The sequence below is a fragment of the Drosophila biarmipes genome, unplaced genomic scaffold (genome assembly GCF_025231255.1).
Source record: "Drosophila biarmipes strain raj3 unplaced genomic scaffold, RU_DBia_V1.1 ptg000059l, whole genome shotgun sequence".
Taxonomy (NCBI): domain Eukaryota; kingdom Metazoa; phylum Arthropoda; class Insecta; order Diptera; family Drosophilidae; genus Drosophila; species Drosophila biarmipes.
In genome coordinates this window covers 15,716-29,339 of record NW_026114558.1, presented here as the reverse complement: position 1 = coordinate 29,339, position 13,624 = coordinate 15,716, and the positions used below count along the sequence as shown (strand labels likewise).

Below are 13,624 nucleotides of genomic sequence, written 5' to 3'. Positions count from 1 at the left end.
AACTCTAAGCGGTGGATCACTCGGCTCATGGGTCGATGAAGAACGCAGCAAACTGTGCGTCATCGTGTGAACTGCAGGACACATGAACATCGACATTTGAACGCATATCGCAGTCCATGCTGTTATGTACTTTAATTAATTTTATAGTGCTGCTTGGACTACATATGGTTGAGGGTTGTAAGACTATGCTAATTAAGTTGCTTATACAAATTTTATAATGAAATTTTATAAGCATATGGTATATTATTGGATAATAATAATTTAATATTTTATTCATAATATTAAAAAATATATGAAAAACATTATCTCACATTAGTAAATAATTTGAATGTGAAAAACGAAGAGAAATATTTTCTTTTTCAATCAAATGATACTGAGAAATGTCTAGCATAAAAATTTATCTAGAATTGTCTCTTATTAATGATTAGAAAATAGAAAACCGTTGACAATATTATTGTTCTTCGTTGATTCGTTAAATCAAACAAATGCCATTTATATACAGATATTATTAATATAACGAATTTAATAAAATGTTTTATCATTATATATAAAGAATTAATTGCATATAAAAGTTATACACAACCTCAACTCATATGGGACTACCCCCTGAATTTAAGCATATTAATTAGGGGAGGAAAAGAAACTAACAAGGATTTTCTTAGTAGCGGCGAGCGAAAAGAAATCAGTTCAGCACTAAGTCACTTTGTCTATATGGCAAATGTGAGATGCAGTGTATGGAGCGTCAATATTCTAGTATGAGAAATTAACGATTTAAGTCCTTCTTAATGAGGCCATTTACCCATAGAGGGTGCCAGGCCCGTATAACGTTAATGATTACTAGATGATGTTTCCAAAGAGTCGTGTTGCTTGATAGTGCAGCACTAAGTGGGTGGTAAACTCCATCTAAAACTAAATATAACCATGAGACCGATAGTAAACAAGTACCGTGAGGGAAAGTTGAAAAGAACTCTGAATAGAGAGTTAAACAGTACGTGAAACTGCTTAGAGGTTAAGCCCGATGAACCTGAATATCCGTTATGGAAAATTCATCATTAGAATTGTAATATTTAAACAATATTATGATAATAGTGTGCATTTTTTCCATATAAGGACATTGTAATCTATTAGCATACCAAATTTATCATAAAATATAACTTATAGTTTATTCAAATTAATTTGCTTGCATTTTAACACAGAATAAATGTTATTAATTTGATAAAGTGCTGATAGATTTATATGAATACAGTGCGTTAATTTTTCGGAATTATATAATGGCATAATTATCATTGATTTTTGTGTTTATTATATGCACTTGTAGGATTAACAATGCGAAAGATTCAGGATACCTTCGGGACCCGTCTTGAAACACGGACCAAGGAGTCTAACATATGTGCAAGTTATTGGGATATAAACCTAATAGCGTAATTAACTTGACTAATAATGGGATTAGTTTTTTAACTATTTATAGCTAATTAACACAATCCCGGGGCGTTCTATATAGTTATGTATAATGATATTTATATTATTTATGCCTCTAACTGGAACGTACCTTGAGCATATATGCTGTGACCCGAAAGATGGTGAACTATACTTGATCAGGTTGAAGTCAGGGGAAACCCTGATGGAAGACCGAAACAGTTCTGACGTGCAAATCGATTGTCAGAATTGAGTATAGGGGCGAAAGACCAATCGAACCATCTAGTAGCTGGTTCCTTCCGAAGTTTCCCTCAGGATAGCTGGTGCATTTTAATATTATATAAAATAATCTTATCTGGTAAAGCGAATGATTAGAGGCCTTAGGGTCGAAACGATCTTAACCTATTCTCAAACTTTAAATGGGTAAGAACCTTAACTTTCTTGATATGAAGTTCAAGGTTATGATATAATGTGCCCAGTGGGCCACTTTTGGTAAGCAGAACTGGCGCTGTGGGATGAACCAAACGTAATGTTACGGTGCCCAAATTAACAACTCATGCAGATACCATGAAAGGCGTTGGTTGCTTAAAACAGCAGGACGGTGATCATGGAAGTCGAAATCCGCTAAGGAGTGTGTAACAACTCACCTGCCGAAGCAACTAGCCCTTAAAATGGATGGCGCTTAAGTTGTATACCTATACATTACCGCTAAAGTAGATGATTTATATTACTTGTAATATAAATTTTGAAACTTTAGTGAGTAGGAAGGTACAATGGTATGCGTAGAAGTGTTTGGCGTAAGCCTGCATGGAGCTGCCATTGGTACAGATCTTGGTGGTAGTAGCAAATAATCGAATGAGACCTTGGAGGACTGAAGTGGAGAAGGGTTTCGTGTGAACAGTGGTTGATCACGAGTTAGTCGGTCCTAAGTTCAAGGCGAAAGCCGAAAATTTTCAAGTAAAATACAAATGCCAAACAAATATATATATTATATAAAATCTAGCTAAATTAATATACTTGAATAATTTTGAACGAAAGGGAATACGGTTCCAATTCCGTAACCTGTTGAGTATCCGTTTGTTATTAAATATGGGCCTCGTGCTCATCCTGGCAACAGGAACGACCATAAAGAAGCCGTCGAGAGATATCGGAAGAGTTTTCTTTTCTGTTTTATAGCCGTACTACCATGGAAGTCTTTCGCAGAGAGATATGGTAGATGGGCTAGAAGAGCATGACATATACTGTTGTGTCGATATTTTCTCCTCGGACCTTGAAAATTTATGGTGGGGACACGCAAAACTTCTCAACAGGCCGTACCAATATCCGCAGCTGGTCTCCAAGGTGAAGAGTCTCTAGTCGATAGAATAATGTAGGTAAGGGAAGTCGGCAAATTAGATCCGTAACTTCGGGATAAGGATTGGCTCTGAAGATTGAGATAGTCGGGCTTGATTGGGAAACAATAACATGGTTTATGTGCTCGTTCTGGGTAAATAGAGTTTCTAGCATTTATGTTAGTTACTTGTTCCCCGGATAGTTTAGTTACGTAGCCAATTGTGGAACTTTCTTGCTAAAATTTTTAAGAATACTAATTGGGTTAAACCAATTAGTTCTTATTAATTATAACGATTATCAATTAACAATCAATTCAGAACTGGCACGGACTTGGGGAATCCGACTGTCTAATTAAAACAAAGCATTGTGATGGCCCTAGCGGGTGTTGACACAATGTGATTTCTGCCCAGTGCTCTGAATGTCAAAGTGAAGAAATTCAAGTAAGCGCGGGTCAACGGCGGGAGTAACTATGACTCTCTTAAGGTAGCCAAATGCCTCGTCATCTAATTAGTGACGCGCATGAATGGATTAACGAGATTCCTACTGTCCCTATCTACTCAGTCGGTGTTAGATTGCTCGTGCGAACAGACGTGTTTTCCGTACGCTCCGCGAGTGTAGCCAATATTGACTGATAGAGACCAGATACGAAGCTAGAAACAGCACGAAAATTCGTGTTTTGTGCCTGCGAACCCGAGTGCGCGTGTTTTCCCTGTGTAAAAGTGGTGAAACCGGGTGAAATTGGGTTTTTCCCATTGGAAATTTTCCATTGCGCCACGTGTGTCACGAGAGAGGCGCTCTCTTGAGAGAGGAGTTAGGCTTATTTAGGCACATTTTGCCTAAAACAGCTGTGCGGTTTGTGTCATCGCTAAACTTTTATCAGCTGATCAGCTGATAGAGCTTTCCGACCAGCTGATAATAAAGGGGTAAGTCCTTGGTGGAAAAGCTTTTGGGTTGGAACTGCCGATAACCGGCGGATGGCGCCACCCAAAATGGATGTTGGAGATTCTGGCAGTGAGAGTGCTAGTAGTAGGGGAAGCAGTGGGGGCAGAGGACGACCCAGAGGTAAGCGCAATAAAGCGCCGCTGAGGGACGCCTCTAGGTGCAAGTTGATGGCACTGGATGCAACTGCCGCTGACACTGCGACAGCCCCTGCCGCTGCCGCTGCCGCTGCCCCTGCTGCTGCCGCTGCCGCTGCGCCTGTCGCTGCCCTTGCCGCAGCCCCTGCCGCTCCCGCAGCCCCCGCCGCTGCTGCATCCTCTGCTGAACACGAGAAGACCTTCGTTGCACCAGCCAGTCCTCTAAAATCCTTCTCGGATAGGGAGTGGAGAGGTAATGGTGCCGTCGCTGCCGAGATGGGGGACATCCGATCGGAGATCGGTAGGATGTTCATGGTCTCCTATGCCAACCCGGCCACAAATGTGAAGGTACAGTCCGTAGCCAACCGCTACGAGGAGGTTGTTGCAGCCCTCCTTATACGGATTGGAGTGCTTGAGGACCGCCTTAAGAAGCAGACACCGGTTGCCTCGGCCGTCTCATACGCAGCCGCCGCTGCTAGAGGCGCGCACCTTATCGCCTCACCTGCTGCCCCTGTCGCCCCCTATGCCCCTGTAGCCGCACCGCGGAAAATCCGGGAGACCTGGTCGGCAGTCGTTGCATGTGATGATCCGGCCTTATCAGGGAGGCAAATTGCGGACAAGGTCCGCAAAGAGGTAGCGCCTGCTTTGGGCGTCAGAGTGCATGAGGTGCGAGAGTTGAAGCGGGGCGGCGCGATTATTCGCACGCCATCGCAGGCGGAGATGTCGAAAATCGTTGCCTCCGCAAAATTCGCTGAGGTGGGCCTTAAGGTGTCCAAAAACACTGCCGCAAAACCCAGGGTGACGGTACAGGATGTGGACACCACTGTGACGCCGGATGAGTTCATGATGGAGTTAAAAGAGAAAAACTTCGAGGAGATGTCGCTGAAGGAGTTCCAGAAGGCGGTAGTCCTGGCGACCAAGCCCTGGTCAGCAGCTAACAGCGCCACTATAAACGTGACGCTGGAAGTAGATGATCAGGCGTTGGCCGTTCTCGAAAGCGGGAGGGTGTATATCAAGTGGTTCTCTTACCGCTGCCGCTCTCAAGTGCGCACCTATGCGTGCCACCGATGCCTTGGTTTTGACCACAAAGTCAGCGAGTGTCGGTACGCTAGAGAAAACCAGGTCTGCCGCCAGTGCGGACAGAACGACCACGTCGCGGCGAAGTGCAAAAATGCGGTGGACTGCCGTAACTGCCGCCATAAAGGGCTACCCTCGGGGCACTATATGCTCTCGGGTGGATGCCCGATATATAGCGCTGTGCTAGCCAGGGTGCAAGCTAGACATTAACATGTTCAGCTTCATCCAAGCGAATTGTGGTCGAGGCCGTTGCGCTGTCATCGAGCTTGCAAAGCGGATGAGAGATGCTGGCCACCTGTTCGCACTCATTCAGGAGCCCTATGTGGACGCAGGCAAGCGTCTCACTGGACTCCCTGGAGGCATGAGAATCTTCGCTGACAAAAGGAAGAAAGCTGCCATCATCGTGGACGACCCGTCTGCCATCTGCATGCCCATCGAGACATTGACGACGGATTATGGAGTGTGCGTGAGTGTCACAGGAAAATACGGCACCATTTTTCTGTCCTCCGTATACTGCCAGTACTCAGCTGCCCTGCAGCCCTACACTGACTACCTGGATACGGTTCTGCTGCTAGCCAGCAGGACACCGACAATCCTCGGACTTGATGCGAATGCGGTTTCCCCGATGTGGTTCAGCAAAACTCCAGCTAACTCTGGAGACCGTCTGAATCGCGAACGGGGACAGCACATGGACGAGTGGATCATCGCAAGCGGTGTCTGTGTGCTTAATACGGCCAGCCAGGTGTTCACGTTCGATAATCACCGCTCCAGAAGTGATATCGACGTGACCTTCACCAACGAAGCAGCGCGTGTGTGGGCAACATACGAATGGAGAGTTGACTTCTGGGAGCTGAGTGACCACAACATCATCACTGTTGAGGTTACTCCAGATCCAAGCAGTACCGTTGAGAGCCTAGCTCCGGTACCGCAATGGAGGCTCTCCAATGCAAGTTGGCGAAGATTCAGAGTAGAACTAAGGGATGTAGCTGAATGTCTCGAGGAACTGGAGGAATCGCCGTTGGATGATCATGTGTCAGCCCTTCGCTCCATCGTACACGAAGTGTGCGACAGGGTAATAGGGCGCAGGATACCTGCAGCAAGGGGAAACGTAATATGGTGGAATCCTGAACTGAGTACCAAGCGCCAAGAGGTCAGGAGACTGAGGCGCAGGCTGCAGGCAGCTCGTCGGAGTGGCACCGGCGATGTTGAGCGACTTGCCGCTGGATTAAGGCTTGCCTCAGGCCAGTATAAGAAGCTTATCCTGATGACAAAGGAACAAAACTGGCGGGACTTCGTGGGACGGCACAAGGATGATCCATGGGGGCACGCCTACCGAATATGCCGAGGCCGGAAAAAGACAACCGATCTTGGATGTCTTAGGTCGAACGGCGCGCTACTTACGACATGGCACGACTGCGCAGATATACTCCTCCGCAACTTCTTCCCTGTTGCGGAATCCACAGTGCGTGAGGGTATAACTCCTGCTGCTCCACCGACCCTCGAAGCCTTCGAGGTGGCAACCAGCGTCGCGAAGCTGAGAAGCCGGCGATCGCCGGGAATGGACGGCATCACGGGTGGGATCGTCAAGGAGGTATGGCGTGCTATCCCTCAGCACCTGACGAAGTTGTACTCTCGATGCCTCTCGGAAGGATATTTTCCTGCCGAGTGGAAACACCCGAGAGTGATACCGCTGGTAAAGGGGCCAGATAAGGACAGGAGCGATCCTGCCTCTTATCGTGGCATATGCCTTTTGCCAGTGTTCGGAAAGGTGCTGGAAGGGATCATGGTGAATCGACTAAAGGATGTGCTACCGGATGGCTGCAGATGGCAATTTGGATTTCGGCCTGGACGCTGCGTTGAGGATGCGTGGATGCACGCTAAAAACACCGTTTCCACCAGCCGCGAGAGGAGGGTGCTGGGAATCTTTGTTGATTTCAAGGGTGCCTTCGACAATGTTGAGTGGAACGCGGTGCTGGATCGGCTTATCGACGTCGGCTGTCGAGAGATAGACTTGTGGAAAAGTTATTTCTCCGGTCGAAGTGCCAGTATCATCAGCAGTTACGAAGCGGCCACAGTGTCGGTTACACGGGGCTGCCCGCAAGGGTCCGTCAGTGGTCCATTTATTTGGAACCTACTGATGGATGTGCTGCTTCAGCGCCTGGAGCCACATTGTGCTCTGAGCGCGTTTGCAGATGACTTGCTACTTTTCGTCGATGGGAATTCCCGTGCCGATCTGGAGCGAAAGGGCGAGCAGTTGATGGACATCGTGGGAGCCTGGGGAGCTGAGGTTGGAGTGAGTGTGTCAACCAGCAAGACGGCAATCATGTTGCTGAAAGGGAATCTTTCAGACACTAGGAGACCGACCGTACGGTTTGCTGGAGCAAGCCTGCCATACGTCACCAAATGCCGGTACCTTGGCATCTTAGTCGGCGAGCGGATGAGCTTTCTCCCGCATATCTCTGCTCTCAGAGATCGGCTGGCTGGAGTTGCCGGAGGGCTAGCACGGGTGCTCCGAGTCGATTGGGGGCTCAGCTCCCGTGCTAAGAGGACGATATACAGCGGACTCATGGTCCCCTGTGCACTCTTCGGTGCCTCGGTCTGGTACAAGGCGGCGAGCAAGGGCAAGTCCTTAAGACTCCTCACCTCGTGCCAGAGGACCATCCTATTAGGATGCCTACCGGTATGCCGCACAGTGTCCACGGTGGCACTGCAGGTGCTTGCTGGTGCTCCTCCAATGGATTTAGATGCTCACAGGATGGCAGTGAAGTTTAAGCTCAGAAAGCACGTTCCCCTGGACGAGAGCGACTGGCTCTATGGACAGGACTTGTCTGTGTTGGACTGGAAATCCAAGATGGCTCTGCTAGACGAATGTCTGCTAAATGAGTGGCAACTCAGATGGGACCAAGCGGCTCACGGTTTTGTGACTCGCCAGTTTTTCCCAGAGGCAGCGTTCGTCTACAAGAGGAAGGACTTTGTCTTCACCTTAAGAGCCGGATTCTTGCTGACAGGACACGGGTCGTTCAACGCTTTCCTCCATGGTAGAACCCTCAGCACCACAACCGCATGCTCATGTGGAGAGGAGAGTGAGGACTGGCTTCACGTACTATGTGAGTGCCGCCTCTATAGCGATTTGCGTGACTTGGATGCCCTTGGCATTGTTCGAGTCCAAGAACGATGGAACGTCGCAGGAGTAGTCGAGACCCCAGAACGGATGCGTCTCCTAGGAGCTTTTGCTGATGCTGCCTTCTCGAGGCGTAGGATGGAAGCGACGAGGGATGAACCGCAGGCGCCGGGACAATAGTCCCAAAACCCCCTTGCCGTGTGGCAACGGCGAAGAATACTGCCACAGCTTGTCATTGCTTGTCGTAGGAGGCGACTAATATGACATGGTTGCCCCATCCGAGCTTGTCGGAGCTGAAGGGGTGAGGCCCACCGAGCCTGAAATTTCGGTGCCACGGGTTGAGTGGTTCTCCAAGGCTACTCATTGAGGTCGGCCCCCTAGTGGGAGTTTCGTGGTGGCTGTGGTTGACACCTATATCGCGGGTAGAGTCCCCGGGCTCGACGTGGATGTTGCGTTAATACAACTCGGGTGCTGCGACCCAAAGAACAGTAGAGATTTTAGATAGATCTCGCCCCTATGCAAGGGGGAGTGCTTGCCCGACAAGCAAGTACTTAAATTGCTACTGGGGTGGTTGCTATGTACATAGCTATAGCTTCTAGTCCAGGGCGTTGGTTTGGCGCTTAACCCAGACCCTTGCATTATATACTCCCTTGTGGGTATATTAGAATGCCGTGGCTGTAATCCCTTCAGTGCGGAACACGTCACGTTAAATAAGTTCGGAGGGATCCGAGACACACCTGTCCCTATCTACTATCTAGCGAAACCACAGCCAAGGGAACGGGCTTGGAATAATTAGCGGGGAAAGAAGACCCTTTTGAGCTTGACTCTAATCTGGCAGTGTAAGGAGACATAAGAGGTGTAGAATAAGTGGGAGATATTAGACCTCGGTTTGGTATCGCCAATGAAATACCACTACTCTTATTGTTTCCTTACTTACTTGATTAAATGGAACGTGTATCATTTCCTAGCCATTATACGGATATATTTATTATATCTTATGGTATTGGGTTTTGATGCAAGCTTCTTGATCAAAGTATCACGAGTTTGTTATATAATCGCAAACAAATTCTTTAATAAAACGGTGCATTTATGTATTTTTGATTTGAAAATTTGGTATAACTCCAATTACTCAGGTATGATCCAATTCAAGGACATTGCCAGGTAGGGAGTTTGACTGGGGCGGTACATCTCTCAAATAATAACGGAGGTGTCCCAAGGCCAGCTCAGTGCGGACAGAAACCACACATAGAGCAAAAGGGCAAATGCTGACTTGATCTCGGTGTTCAGTACACACAGGGACAGCAAAAGCTCGGCCTATCGATCCTTTTGGTTTAAAGAGTTTTTAACAAGAGGTGTCAGAAAAGTTACCATAGGGATAACTGGCTTGTGGCGGCCAAGCGTTCATAGCGACGTCGCTTTTTGATCCTTCGATGTCGGCTCTTCCTATCATTGTGAAGCAAAATTCACCAAGCGTTGGATTGTTCACCCATGCAAGGGAACGTGAGCTGGGTTTAGACCGTCGTGAGACAGGTTAGTTTTACCCTACTAATGACAAAACGTTGTTGCGACAGCATTCCTGCGTAGTACGAGAGGAACCGCAGGTACGGACCAATGGCACAATACTTGTTCGAGCGAACAGTGGTATGACGCTACGTCCGTTGGATTATGCCTGAACGCCTCTAAGGTCGTATCCGTGCTGGACTGCAATGATAAATAAGGGGCAATTTGCATTGTATGGCTTCTAAACCATTTAAAGTTTATAATTTACTTTTTAAACGACAATGGATGTGATGCCAATGTAATTTGTAACATAGTAAATTGGGAGGATCTTTGATCACCTGATGCCGCGCTAGTTACATATAAAAGCATTATTTAATACAATGACAAAGCCTAGAATCAATTGTAAACGACTTTTGTAACAGGCAAGGTGTTGTAAGTGGTTGAGCAGCTGCCATACTGCGATCCACTGAAGCTTATCCTTTGCTTGATGATTCGATAATAAAATTGCATAATTTATTTGTTGTGTTGAACTTCTTATATAAAGTTCAACCAACAATCTATTTGTATGCATTGATTGTTTGCTTGGCTTTGTGGCGAATTTTTAATCCTTTATATATTACATTCCTAAGGTCTAGATTTTCAAGTAAGAGACCAATTTGATTAACATATCAATATAAGTACAACTCGACCATCTAATAATAACAATATGAATCGTCATCTTATTAGTGACGCGAAGATTGGCAAACATATAATATAAAAATATTCCTAAGGTCTAGATTTTCAAGTAAGAGACCAATTTGATTAACATATCAATATAAGTACAACTCGACCATCTAATAATAACAATATGAATCGTCATCTTATTAGTGACGCGAAGATTGGCAAACATATAATATAAAAATATTCCTAAGGTCTAGATTTTCAAGTAAGAGACCAATTTGATTAACATATCAATATAAGTACAACTCGACCATCTAATAATAATATGAATCGTCATCTTATTAGTGACGCGAAGATTGGCAAACATATAATATAAAAATATTCCTAAGGTCTAGATTTTCAAGTAAGAGACCAATTTGATTAACATATCAATATAAGTACAACTCGACCATCTAATAATAACAATATGAATCGTCATCTTATTAGTGACGCGAAGATTGGCAAACATATAATATAAAAATATTCCTAAGGTCTAGATTTTCAAGTAAGAGACCAATTTGATTAACATATCAATATAAGTACAACTCGACCATCTAATAATAATATGAATCGTCATCTTATTAGTGACGCGAAGATTGGCAAACATATAATATAAAAATATTCCTAAGGTCTAGATTTTCAAGTAAGAGACCAATTTGATTAACATATCAATATAAGTACAACTCGACCATCTAATAATAACAATATGAATCGTCATCTTATTAGTGACGCGAAGATTGGCAAACATATAATATAAAAATATTCCTAAGGTCTAGATTTTCAAGTAAGAGACCAATTTGATTAACATATCAATATAAGTACAACTCGACCATCTAATAATAATATGAATCGTCATCTTATTAGTGACGCGAAGATTGGCAAACATATAATATAAAAATATTCCTAAGGTCTAGATTTTCAAGTAAGAGACCAATTTGATTAACATATCAATATAAGTACAACTCGACCATCTAATAATAATATGAATCGTCATCTTATTAGTGACGCGAAGATTGGCAAACATATAATATAAAAATATTCCTAAGGTCTAGATTTTCAAGTAAGAGACCAATTTGATTAACATATCAATATAAGTACAACTCGACCATCTAATAATAACAATATGAATCGTCATCTTTTTAGTGACGCGAAGATTGGCAAACATATAATATAAAAATATTCCTAAGGTCTAGAATCTTAAGCAATAGACCAATTCAACTAAGAGTTGACATATAAAAATATGTTCCTTTTAATGTTAGCAAAATTTTATCGTCACATACTGTTAGTGACGCGAACGTTTTTTTCTCCATGTTTATATGAATGTTTATTCAAAGGTAGAAAGGCAGGATCGTTATTTTATAAGTGAAGCGATAAAAAAATATTATGCAATAGGACATCTATTTATAAATATTTTTAAGTCTTAGAAATTCAAGTAAAGAGATTCAAGAAATTCATTCAACTTAGAGCGCACATATAATTAAAACTATTCCTGAGGTTTAGAAACCAAATTAAATAAAGAGGACATATAAACGTATGTGGTATTTTGATGGTAGTAAAAATGTATCGCGATATTATTAGTGACGCGACCAATTTTTATACTCTTTGCTCCATGTGCAAATATATCTAGTGTTTAGATAGTCAATTAAAAATGACAATTTTAACTAAAAGACTTAAAAAAGTGTTTGTCAAACTTATAATTTTGTCAATACTATATAAAACGCCAATCATATCCTTATAAAAGTAAATACGGTATATGGTTATAAATACAAAACCATATATAAATAAAAAAATGAAATCGTATGTATATGGCTTATAGGTATAATACCTATAAGGCATAATAATGTATAATATTAGCAAATATACATATAAAAGTGCATAAATTGTATAGATATGGCATAAAGAAGGCATTTATGAGAATAGCTAGTAGAATTTGCCCATACACTACTAGCGAAATGAGATATTTATACCTAGTGAGGGCGGCACTAGTACTATAAATTGTGGCAAAATAAATCTTATGCAAATGCATAGGATTTTGTCAATACCGTACAAAAAACTAAGTAAAACGTATGGATATTGAAAAATAAATGGATTATATTCATAAAATACGAATATTTCTTGCATTCTCTTGTTATACGAGAGAATATCATACGGAGCGGGCAGCCCCTAGTATAGTAAGCAGTCGAATGGGAGACAGCGTGTCCAAAAACACCTATAGGGAGGTGGTCGTTGGCGGACCTCTCCTCGTATTGGTCAAACTTATGATTTTGTCAATACTATATAAAACGCCAATCATATCCATATAAAAGTGAATACAGTATATGGATATGAATAAAAAACCATACATAAATAAAAAAAAATATGTATAAAAAATTATACATATATTTATATTAAGCAATCGTATGGATGTGGCTTATAGGTATAATACCTATAAGGCATAATAATGTATAATATAGCAAATATACATATAAAAGTGCATGAATTGTATAGATATGGCATATAAGTGACATATTTATGAGAATAGCTAGTAGAATTTGCCCATACACTACTAGCGAAATGAGATATTTATACCTAGTGAGGGCGGCACTAGTACTATAAATTGTGGCAAAATAAATCTTATGCAAATGCATAGGATTTTGTCAATACCGTACAAAAAACTAAGTAAAACGTATGGATATTGAAAAATAAATGGATTATATTCATAAAATACGAATATTTCTTGCATTCTCTTGTTATATGAGAGAATATCATACGGAGCGGGTAGCCCCTAGTATAGTAAGCAGTCGAATGGGAGACAGCGTGTCCAAAAACACCTATAGGGAGGTGGTCGTTGGCGGACCTCTCCTCGTATTGGTCAAACTTATGATTTTGTCAATACTATATAAAACGCCAATCATATCCATATAAAAGTGAATACAGTATATGGATATGAATAAAAAACCATACATAAATAAAAAAAAATATGTATAAAAAATTATACATATATTTATATTAAGCAATCGTATGGATGTGGCTTATAGGTATAATACCTATAAGGCATAATAATGTATAATATAGCAAATATACATATAAAAGTGCATGAATTGTATAGATATGGCATATAAGTGACATATTTATGAGAATAGCTAGTAGAATTTGCCCATACACTACTAGCGAAATGAGATATTTATACCTAGTGAGGGCGGCACTAGTACTATAAATTGTGGCAAAATAAATCTTATGCAAATGCATAGGATTTTGTCAATACCGTACAAAAAACTAAGTAAAACGTATGGATATTGAAAAATAAATGGATTATATTCATAAAATACGAATATTTCTTGCATTCTCTTGTTATATGAGAGAATATCATACGGAGCGGGTAGCCCCTAGTATAGTAAGCAGTCGAATGGGAGACAGCGTGTCC

The 13,624-nt window shown here is 42.5% G+C and overlaps 2 pseudogenes; both read left to right on the top strand.

Annotated features, from left to right (window-relative positions):
• LOC127012372 (5.8S ribosomal RNA) lies at window positions 1-178 on the top strand (annotated as a pseudogene).
• Window positions 179-579: 401 nt separating this feature from the next.
• On the top strand, window positions 580-10,018 carry LOC127012375 (large subunit ribosomal RNA; annotated as a pseudogene).
• The last annotated feature ends 3,606 nt before the right edge of the window (window positions 10,019-13,624 follow it).